Genomic DNA, 12,346 nt, shown 5'->3' on the forward strand with positions numbered 1-12,346 from the left:
GAATATCTTTGGTGTTTTTAACTTCTGATACATTGCAACTGTGTTTTATTACTTCCAACTAGATAGCACGGGTTGAAATTCATTTTATTATATAATTTTTATATAAAATATAATTTATGTGATTATTTTTTTTATAACATTTGGATAAACATTATACAATAAAATCATATGTTAAATATGATGGCTTGAAAAAATACACATATTTTGTAAGTTTTATATTGTTAACGATTCTAGATAAGTACCTGTGCTATAACAATGGTTAATTTTATTTTATACAAAAATTTGTATTTTTTATATTTTAAAATATAATTTTAATATGTTGTATTAGTTTATGTATGTGAAGTTATTTCAACTATGTATATTCTATATCATGACTTGAATGTAATTATAAGACATAATTTTGTAAATTTGGTTTTTAAAAAGCGAGTTATTTTATTATGAGTAATTTAATATATTGTTATACTTTTTGTTTTAATATACTTGGTTTCTAGATATTCTTTCATAATATAGTGACATATTATTGACATTGCTATAACAAATCAATTTAGAGTGTTTGTAGTTTTTAACTTTTATATCAAGTTTCAATATTTAAAAAAAAATCAAAATAAATTATTTGAAGTTTATTATATTATATAAAATTATAAAATTTAACAAAACAATATGTAATTGTATTTATAAAAATCTAAACAAAAAATAAAATTAGAGTGGAACATTAGTTTCTAAGAAACATATACTACAAAGATTTATTATTAAATTTCACTTATAAAAAATAAAAAATTAGGGAAATATCTTGAGTCAAGTGGTTACAGCACCACTTCTGCAACCGAACCCACGAGAGTTCGACTCCACTAAGTATTGTTACTTTGCGTAGTAGAGATTGGTCTTGTCGATTCAATGATGACAAAAAAAAATTAATTACTTAACTCAATTTAAAAGTTTTAATCTAAAACAAAGATATTGTAAGGGTCACATTTTTTTTTGGGAAAACTATGAAAAATAATTTGAAAAAGATAATCCATCTAAAAAAACAAAATCAATTTTAGTGTGAACATGTTTTTTTAGTGAACGGATATCATTGTAAGGTTTAAACGTTTCCCCATTTAAACATTCTTGACTTGGTCGAAATTCTATTATGGCAGATGATGCACTTGGACAACCCTATTGTAGCGACATAACACTAAAATTGTTCATCAAACTTTGTATATTTGCATTTAATGTGGGATATCAATATGTTTTAATAGTCTTTATAATTAATTCAACAATCGACATTCGACGTTAGAGCTTTTAAAAAGATGTTTTCATGGGATATGATTATAAAATGAACTCTTCTAAGGATAAAAGGAGATTTTCGACAATATTGTTTACTTTTCCAGTGAGATTCTTAAATCATTTTTTGTTATCACGCGATATATTGTTGATTTGTCAGAAAAACATTATTTCGACACTAGACAATATATGACATATATTAGATTAGTAAAATAATTACAGTCTTTATACAGATTTATCTTTTAATCTTGAAATAATTATATTTATATTCAATGATTCTTCTTAAGAAAAAAATTAAATAAAATCTCACACTAATAAATATAACAAATAAATATTATCTTCAACAATATATCAATTAGTAAAGTAAGTTTAGTGTTTATATAGATTTATACTCAAAAGTTTGAATAATTATATTTGAGTTCAACAACTTATATTGATTAAAAAAATTAAATTAAAATTCTGCGCGTGCGCGGGTCTAAATTCTAGTAAAGTATATAAAGATTTTATTTATATTAGCTATATTTTGTTTTACAATTCGAAAACTAAACAATGTAAAAACAAACAACATTTTCATATATTATAAATTTTCAAATTAAAGCCGTAGATATAATATATGCTTAACCTTATGTAAAATGCTATTTTATTTGTAAAATATAAATTATTAAATATTTAAAATTTATTTCATCAATCTATTTATATACTAAAAGGTTGAGTTATTGCAAGGTACTTTTTTTTTGGTAATGGAGAGGAGACAATTACCTCCTACGATTTATTTAAATTAAAAAAAATACAAATTACACACGAACATGAGAGGAACTGAAGTCTTGTTAACAGAGAAAATTAGCATTTATGCCATGAACAATTACTAACTTTATCAGAAATTCCACTTTTCACAAAGTCTTTTCCCGTGTGTCACATCTCCTTTTTCTAATGACGAATTTGTCTCTGCAAAAAGAAAGAAAGTTTTTTTACAAATTTTTTTTTACTACTTCCCTTCTCATTTGTCGGGTAGTAGAGTGTCTTTTCTCACTCTCCTCCCTTTCTTTCATTCCTTTTTTTTTCCTTTTTAATGTATTTCTGAGTTTATTGTTAAAAATTAAATTTGTCTACCAATAAATTAGTTTGTCTACCAATAAATTAATTTGTCTATTTTAGTTTACAATATTAAACTTGTCTATCAATAAATTAACTTTTCTATTAATAAACTGGATTTAGTTTATAATATATTGAATTAAATTAAACTTGTCCACAAAATTTTACTATAGAATAAAAAATGTCAAAAATATTAAATTCGTATTTCTAAAAAAACAATTTGTCTACCAATTATTCTCAGTCTTGTCTATTTTTTGTAAGTAGAACTGAAAAAAAAATCGAAAGAGAGAGAGTAATTGAAAAAAAAAATAGATGAAAAAGTAGACTTAAAGACTTGAGGGAGAAAGAGAGAGCGATGAACATTAAATGCTGACAACTTCGTCTCATGTCTTTATTTTTTTTTAGTTTTTCCTTTCAATTAATTTAAAGGTAATTTCGTCTTTTTATTATGCCACAAAATAAACAAAATTGGCATTTTAGAAAGAAAAAAAAATGGCATTTCTCGAAACTTTTGTTTAGAAAATGACATATTCAACTAAATTCCCTTGTTAATATGTTCCGACAACACCGAATTCACCGCGTCCGGTTACTTCTAACTAATAGAGCCCAAGTGGTAAAAAAAAATGCATAATTAATTAACTAAACAAACCATCAGCAAATTTGATAATCCTAAATTTCATTTTGTGGTTGCAAGAGTGTTGAATTGGTTGATGTAAAATTGAAAATGTATTCAAAGTATTTGCATAATTTTGGTTTGTGCATGGCCTCATTGGTTTTAAAATATCATTTCTTACAACTAAAAGCTTTCTATCTCTTATAACAGTTTGGTGTATAAAAACGAAATCATTGCTACTGGTAAAGAACATCAGTTTTCTATTAAAAGCAAAGAAAAATAGTTCTTAGCATTTTGCATATTTTGGTTTAATGAGATTTTGTGTTAAGCTAAGTTTTATAAAGCTTTATAAAATTACTCGTTAATATTTGTTTGGTAAAAATAATTGGGCTGACTCTTATATTGTCATATGTAATATAGATTTTATTTTCTTTTGGGGTCAAACTCACAAAGTAATACAGATTAATACAATGACTAAGTGAATCTTTTACCCTACACGTAGTAATACTAGTATACTAAATTTTCATCCGCGGTGCACGACGATATAGACACGACATAACTACACTTTTAAGAGGCTTTGGGATCAAAATAACTTAAATACCACATCTTTTATGCTTGCATCTTATTTTTGATAATAAAGTCACAAATACACAAAAATAAATTCAGAAACACACAAAAAAATTTTGTTAGAAATAAATCTATTTTGAAATCTGGCACTTTATTTACCATCGACATCAACACACCAACATTGTCAATCAATAATCAACATATTAAGAATAACATAATCTATAAAAAAAATATGCCATGAAGATCTAAAATAAAGAAAGAAGCGTAAAATTAAATTTTGTCGCCTTATAGTTCTAGTATAATGTGTTCTTCTTTTTTACTAATGGGAAGATATATATAGTGGATCAAAAGGATCAGGAGGATTAGTTTGAATACGTAATAAAAATAAATTTGGGAGCAAGCAATATCTTTTATATTTTATTATCATTCCTTGAATAAGATATCAAATTGAATGGTAAATATGTTTGTCACCTTCTAAAATCATACAGTTAGTTTTTTTTGAATGATTTTTTAAATTCAAAATTTATGTAAAATAATTACACCAAAATTAATGGCATTTGCAATTATTTAGAACAATTACACCGAAATTAATGGCATTTACAATTATGCTTGTTACCTTTTAAAACACTTAGTTTCTACAAAAAAAAATCGAATATATGTAGAATTAATTTATTTTTAAAATTAATTATTTGATGCTAGTGGTTGTAACATCCGCGCGAATCGAAATCCCGGTTTGGGATGTGCATCGGTCAATGCTGGAGGAGCATCGGTCGATGCAGGTTCAATTTTCGGCATTTTGACTTAAGTTAAACGCTGCGTTTTGGTCAAAAGGGAAAAGGAAAACCCTTAAGTCGAGAGTTTGTCTCATTCGACGAGTTTTAGCCGTTTTCAGAGAGGAAAGAAGAGAGAAAAGAGTTCTAAGTGTTCTTGGTGAGTTTTGGGAAATTTGAGGTTGTTCCTGTAGAGATCTGTAGTTGGGATCGTTGTAGGAGCTTCCTAGGAGCGTTTCGGCAGCTGCGGAAGCATGAAGACAGCTATCCTACTCATTACTTGGAGATGTGTGCTGTAGATTTTGTCCAGAAGATTTGGAGATCTTATCTTTATGGTGCAAAGGTACAAGTGTTTACAGATCATAAGAGCCTGAAGTATCTATTCACTCAGTCCGAGCTGAATTTGAGGCAGAGGCGGTGGATGGAGCTGGTGGCGAATTATGATTTGGAGATAGCCTATCACCCTGGTAAGGCTAACTTGGTTGCTGATGCTTTGAGCCGGAAGCGGGTGGCTTCGGCGCAAGAGCAGGTTTTGGAGTCTTTGGTAGGGGAGATCAGTGCGTTGAACTTGTGTGCGGTTTCTCAGGAGCCGTTGGGTTTGGTTGCAGTTGATAGAGCAGATCTGTTGAACAGAGTGCGGTTGGCTCAGGAGAAAGATTTAGGGCTGGTGAATGCCTCAAAAGATGTTGATTCAGAGTATCAGGTTTCGGCTAATGGTACTATTCTGGTGCATGGGCGGATTTGTGTGCCTAAGGATGAGGAGTTGAGGCAGGAGATTCTGAGAGAGGCCCATGCGAGCATGTTCTCTATTCATCCAGAAGCGACTAAGATGTACCGTGATCTCAAGAGGTACTATCACTGGGTCGGGATGAAGAAGGACATGGCTAGTTGGGTTGCAAGGTGTGACGTGTGTCAGCTAGTGGTTGGTTTGCTGAAGAGTCTTCCCATTCCGGAGTGGAAGTGGGATATGATTACTATGGACTTGGTGGTTGGTTTGCCAGTGTCCAGGACGTTTGATGCTATTTGGGTCATTATAGACCGGTTGACTAAGTCGGCACATTTTCTGGCAATTAAGAAGACTGATGGAGCAGCGGTCTTGGCTAAGAAGTATGTGAAGGAGATAGTCAGGTTGCATGGGTTGCTAGCGAGCATTGTGTCTAATAGGGATTCCAAGTTCACTTCAGTGTTCTGGAGGGCATTTCAGGCAGAGATGGACACTAAGGTGCATATGAGTACAACTTATCATCCCCAGACAGATGGACAGTCAGAGAGGACGATCCAGACGTTGGAGGATTTGCTGAGAATGTGTGTGTTAGATTGGGGTGGCCATTGGGCAGATCATTTGAGCTTGGTAGAGCTTGCTTACAACAGCAGTTACCAGGCGAGTATCGGGATAGCACCTTATGAGGCCTTGTATGGGAGGCCGTGTCGTACACTATTATGCTGGATTCAGGTGGGGAAGAGGAGCATGTACGGGGCAGATTTTGTTCAGGAGACCTCGGAGAAGATTCGGGTTCTCAAGCTGAATGTGAAGGAAGCTCAGGATCGGTAGAGGAGTTATGCCGATAGGAGGAGGAGAGATCTGGAGTTTCAGGTTGGAGATAGAGTATACCTCAAGATGGCCATGTTGCTGGGTCCGAACAGGTCATTGACTGAGACTAAGTTGAGTCCGAGGTATATGAGTCCGTTCAGAGTGATTGAGCGAGTCGGACCAGTGGCATATAGACTGGAGTTACCTGAGGTTATGCGGGCATTCCATAAGGTTTTTCATGTGTCTATGTTGCAGAAGTGTCTCCATGAGGATGATTAGTTGTTGGCTAAGATTCCTGAGGATCTTCATCCTAACATGACTTTGGAGGCGAGACCAGTGAGGGTTTTCAGGAGGAGGATCAATGAACTTCGGAAGAAGAAGATTCCTTTGATGAGAGTCCTTTGGGACTGTGATGGTGTTAAGGAGCAGATTTGGGAGCCAGAGGCGAGGATGAAGGCAAGTTTCAAGAAGTGGTTCGAGAAGCAGGTCGCAACTTGAACTTGCCTAGTCTGGTCCTAGTTGTAGTCTGTGGCTAGAGCGGGAATGGAGTATTCCAGCCCATCTCTCTTGTTTACTTGGTCGCTTGGGGTGNATGGCGGTCCTGTATTGGATATTTGTTTGGCCTTGGTGGCGGTCCTGTTTAGGACATTTTCTTGGCCTTTGTGGCAGTCCTGTTTAGGACATTTGTTTAGCCTTGGTGACGGTCCTGTTTAGGATATTTGTTTGGCCTTTGTGGCGGCCTGATGGGCAAAGAGGTGATCCTTGTGTGGTCATGAGGTATTTCAGAGAGGGGATATGTGGTTGGTAGGACATCGTGTTGTCATACGCGAGCCACGTGAAGGAAACATGGATAGGGATATGACTCAGACGTGTTCAGAATCGTTTGCTCGCGACTCTTGGGGGACTTTGGTTCTCCTAGTATAACCATATTCGGAGACTTTGTGACTTGGGAGTATGGTTGGTATATCGAATTTGGATGACGATCTGGAGGCGCGCTATAGGGTGAAGACCCGAAGGCGCACTATAGGGTGACGACCCGAGAGACGAGTATTAGATTTTCCTTATACAGTATGACATGTGGGTTTAGGCCCGATGAAGAGCCAACATTATGGCATGCAGACTTAGGTCTGATGAGGATCCAATAAAAACTCAAGGTTTAGGCCTTTGAGTAAAGGAAAGTCCAAAAGTCGAGAGCAAATAATGCCTGGAGCGTGAGTCTATCGCCTAGAGGTGACCTNGTACAAAGTTTCCGCGAGGCAGTGTTTTGGAAGAAAGTTTCCGAATTAGAAGTTTCTATAAATGGGAAGTTTGAGAAGTGGAAAGTCTAAAAATGGAAGGTTTTATGTGAGTTAGAATTTGTCCATTTTTAGCGGCAGAGAGCCTTGGAGAGGCTTGTGTGGCCTTTGTGGCGGGCTGTTTAGCCATTGTGTGGCCTTTGTGGCGGNGGTAGGACATCGTGTTGTCATACGCGAGCCACGTGAAGGAAACATGGATAGGGATATGACTCAGACGTGTTCAGAATCGTTTGCTCGCGACTCTTGGGGGACTTTGGTTCTCCTAGTATAACCATATTCGGAGACTTTGTGACTTGGGAGTATGGTTGGTATATCGAATTTGGATGACGATCTGGAGGCGCGCTATAGGGTGAAGACCCGAAGGCGCACTATAGGGTGACGACCCGAGAGACGAGTATTAGATTTTCCTTATACAGTATGACATGTGGGTTTAGGCCCGATGAAGAGCCAACATTATGGCATGCAGACTTAGGTCTGATGAGGATCCAATAAAAACTCAAGGTTTAGGCCTTTGAGTAAAGGAAAGTCCAAAAGTCGAGAGCAAATAATGCCTGGAGCGTGAGTCTATCGCCTAGAGGTGACCTTCTGTAGATCGGTCGGAAGTGTGCTGGCCGTGGAGACGGTTGCACGGGAGTCCTTAGTTGATGTTTTGTTTGAGATTCGAGGACGAATCTAAATTGGTGGGGGAGAATTGTAACATCCGCAAACCGGAATCCCGGTTTGAGATGTGCATCGGTCGATGCTAGAGGAGCATCGGTCGATGCCGGTTCAATTTTCGGCATTTTGACTTAAGTTAAACGCTGCATTTTAGTCAAAAGGGAAAAGGAAAACCCTTAAGTCGAGAGTTTGTCTCATTCGACGAGTTTTAGCCATTTTCACAGAGGAAAGAAAAGAGAAAAGAGTTCTAAGTGTTCTTGGTGAGTTTTGGGAAATTTGAGGCTGTTCCTATAGAGATCTATAGCTGGGATCGTTGTAGGAGCTTCCTAGGAGCGTTTCCTTCTTGTGTTTCGGTCAGATTTCTTATGTGGCAAAGGTAAGTGCATGACCATGGCTTATCTAAGCTGGAGATTCTCTCATCTGTTTGTTTATGTGTTGTTAGGCTTGTTAGAATGTTATTTGAGGCGTTAGGAAGCTTTCTTGTGGCTTGGGATCGGCACTTGTGGTTGCAGGAACGAAGATCCGGCAAGAAGCTTCGGGGAAAACGATGCTCGGCATGTGCATCGGTCGATGCTCGGCATGTGCATCGTTCGATGCACTATCTGCGTTGGTCAATGCAAGTGCTAGGACAGCGCGGATTGACCTAGGAGCATCGGTCGATGCCATGTGGAGGCGTCGGTCGATGCGATTAGGGTTTCCGTGTGATGTCGAGCATGCGTCGGTTGATGCAAGTGGAAGCATCGGTCGATGCAAGTGATACTTGTGTCGACCGATGCATACCATGTGTCGGTCGATGTAGTCTCCTGTTGGTGTCGGTCGATGTAAGCTTTGTATCGGTCGATGCAGAGTCTGGTTTGTTTGTTGTTTGCTGTTTGATGGTTAGAGTATCTCTATTGCTTGTGTGTATAGCCCAGTAAATGGGAGGATTGCCTTACTGAGTGTTTATAAAATACTCATGCATTGCAATTTGTGTTTGTGATGCAGGTAAAGACAAAGTGTGATCGTGGAATCAAGGCAATGAAGAGGAGGATGTTCTAGAGACTCAATTGGATGTTATCTGATTATGTTAGGTTGCTAGAGTTGGGTTTGTAGAACATTGCTAGGTTGCTGGTTCTATGCCTTTTGTTATTTGTTTATGGATTATTGGAATATCTAGAATAATCGTTATTGGATATTTATTGATATTGTTATTTCCGCTGTTGATTATGTTTGTGGTTAGACGGCTAGTGGATATGGGACCACTAGCTATAGTTATTGATTATTATTATTATTATATTTATTATTTTTTATTATTAAAAAAAAAACGGGTCTGTCAGTGGTACGCTAGTAAATAGGTTTCAACTGCTATATTTATTTGATAAATGTCTCCAAATATATATACATATATAAATATATGTGTGTCAAATTCAAAAACATTTATGTAAATTGATAACTAAAAACTGCAATATTAAAACTAAATACTGCATAAAAATTAAAAAAATTCAAATAAATAAAACTATAACATTTTATACTATATTTCAATCTTTGAAAAAAAACGTCAACTTGTGCGGTGGTGTAATAGGCTATTTGTGATGAAAAGACTAGTGTTCATAAAATTGTGGTTTGTTTGTTCCAAAAAAATAAAATGATGATTTGAAGTTGCTTTTGTGATTAAATTTGATCATTAAAAAGATTAGATTTAAGATTTTTGAATATAATTAAAAAATGAAAAAAAAAGGGAAAAAAAAAAAGCTTCACCACGATCTCAGTGGTTAATAGTAATACCGTTATAACAGAAACCTCATCACCTCGGCGGTTCGTAGGAATAATAGATTTGTCATTGTACATCATCGATCGTGGGACACAATCTAGCGTAACTTACGAATGATATATAAACAGCCTGAGAGAACATATATAAACCCTAGCATAACCTAATGAGTTTGTAGCTACAGTTGTTGCTTTTGAAAATCTTGTTCAACTTTGAAGTTGAGGCAATTGGTGTGTGGTAAAAAGTCTTATATGCTCAGAGAGTTTTCGACGATACTCTCACACTCTACTTCCATAGGATGGAGTTAAAGATTTGCTAGTTTGTTAAATATATATATATATATATATATATATATATATTGTATTAATAATAGAGAGTTGATATTTCAAACGGGAAGAATACAAATTTGATATTTCGTGTGTGGCTGGCTACAACTAAATTGAATATTTTATAAAAGAAGGTGTAGAGTAGGCGTGGGAAAAATACCCGACATGAAATACCAGTATTGAAACCAAACCGAAAAAACCTGGTTTAGATCGGAGGTGAATCTGATCTTATTATATAAAGTTTAGTTCTCAAAGTTAGTAACTCACTAGATCGTGATACATGTTAATTTTAACGATCAGAAATCAGAGTTAAAAACTAACCAAATCGTGACATGTGTCATTTTTAACGATTAAATATCTAAGTTAGTAATTCATTAGGTCGTGACACGTGTTAATTTTAACAATCAGAAATCACATATCAAAGTTAGTAACACATCACATCTTGACACATGTCAATTTTAACGATCTGAAATCACAGTTTTCAAAGTTAGTAACACATCACATCTTGACATATGTCAATTTTAACGATCAGAAATCACAGTTTTCAAGCTTGATAAAACGATGAATAAGATAATTGTTCTCTTATTATATTAAAAAAAACTTTGTTAATCCTAAAAGGAAAAGGATTCTAAATACACCCCTCTATATAAGCCAAGAAATGAAGACATAATTTTCATCAAACAAAATAATTTCGACCAGCTTTTTTTTTCTTGGTAAAATTTTCTTCTTTGTTTTTTATTAACCTTTTGTTTGACACATCATTGTTCGTGAAAAAGTCTCGAAGACAATTTGTTTGTTTTCTAATCTAAGAAGCTATATAAAAAGATTCCTAGATATTACCATGTGTTTTTGTCATCATTTCTTTGAATTTTGTTTTGTTTCTCAATTTCATAATGCATACTACGCAATTTTTTATTTTGAAGTGTTAAAAAAGTTTCTTATGCATAATAACTAAGGTTTTTGAGTTTAACAAATTTCTCATGAAATTATTATTAATTCTATTAATTTGCTGGACAAGTAGCATAAAAAAAAGATGAATACAAAAATGCAAGATAACAACAGAAATTATATAACACTAGATCAACTAAATAGAAAGTGTTCATATCGTCGAACGATAGTATGTCTTGCACGAAAGTGAGAAGCAATAAACTTTTAAAAAATTAATGAGCTCATTGGAAGAATTTTTCTCAAAAAATAGAAAATAGATTAAGGAATATATACAGTAAAATATTAATTTTTAAAAATGTAATTACTCACTTCTATATAAACATAGATCATCTCATATTACTCATCTAACAAAATAATTTATTCAAAAATATCGTTTTCAACTTTGTCTTATTGGTCAAACCTTTTTTTAATGGGAAGACAAATTTTCCTTATGTTTTTAAACCAAAACATACTTTCTACTTTTTCAGTTTGGAATAGGTTAATATATGTTGACCAAAAAAAATGGAAGATTAATATATGCATCTTCTTTTTCTAATACTATATTTTAAAATAGAGTGTAATATTTTAAGACTGTTTTATTTAACTTATATTTCTTTGAATTATTTGAGATTCATATATTACCGTGCTTATAATTATCTATTATTTCATTAATTATGTCAAATTAATTTTCTTCTAATTTTTCAACCTTGATTGGTTGGCAATAGCCTGTTTTTTTTGCAAACATAATTGCTACCATTCGTTCAATCTCAAAAGAAGACAAAGAGGAGAAGGTCTTCAACCTAATGGTTGGATAAAATAGGCTAATCAAACACAAGCCTACATTAAACATAGATAGATTGTAAATCGTTGGTTATAGATCCATAGGAACTTGAAGACAGAGGCTACATCATGGCGTGTCAAAGAAACTTACATGAATACATTGGGAAATTTAACATTAGTTACTACCAAAAGATTTTATGGCGTTGGAAAAGGGTTTTTTAGTTTCATTGGTGGCTGGAGCAAGCCACTTTGAGATAACTAAAAGACGTGAACATGTTCTCTCCACACAGGAGGAGGTTGGACGCAAGGTTATCTCCCCAAGAGAGGAAGGTGGGTGAGGTTGGACGCAAGGTTATATCCCCCAAGGGAGGAAGGCAGAACGAAGGTTGTCTCCATGGTAGAGTAGGTATGACGCAAGGTTCTCTCCATAACGGAGGAAGGCAGATTCAAGGTTCTGTCTATGGTTAGTCATATACTATTGTGATGTACTTTATTTTTTATTCAAAATATTTTTTGAGCCAACAATTTTAGTGATTAAAGAAACAATACAAAAGTGAAAATGAAGAGACATACAATAGTTGGCTTAATTTTTTCATATAGACATTTTTTAGGTGGTGGTAAATAATAAATTTGTAACATACAATATACCTAGGTGTAAAAATACTCTTCTGAAAGTAACATACATAAAATTTTTGTATATGGATATAAATCAGTGTATTATAGCAAAATAAAATTTTATAAATAATGTATAATAAATATTAATAAATTTTTATTA

This window comes from Camelina sativa, chromosome 10 (genome assembly GCF_000633955.1).
Source record: "Camelina sativa cultivar DH55 chromosome 10, Cs, whole genome shotgun sequence".
Taxonomy (NCBI): domain Eukaryota; kingdom Viridiplantae; phylum Streptophyta; class Magnoliopsida; order Brassicales; family Brassicaceae; genus Camelina; species Camelina sativa.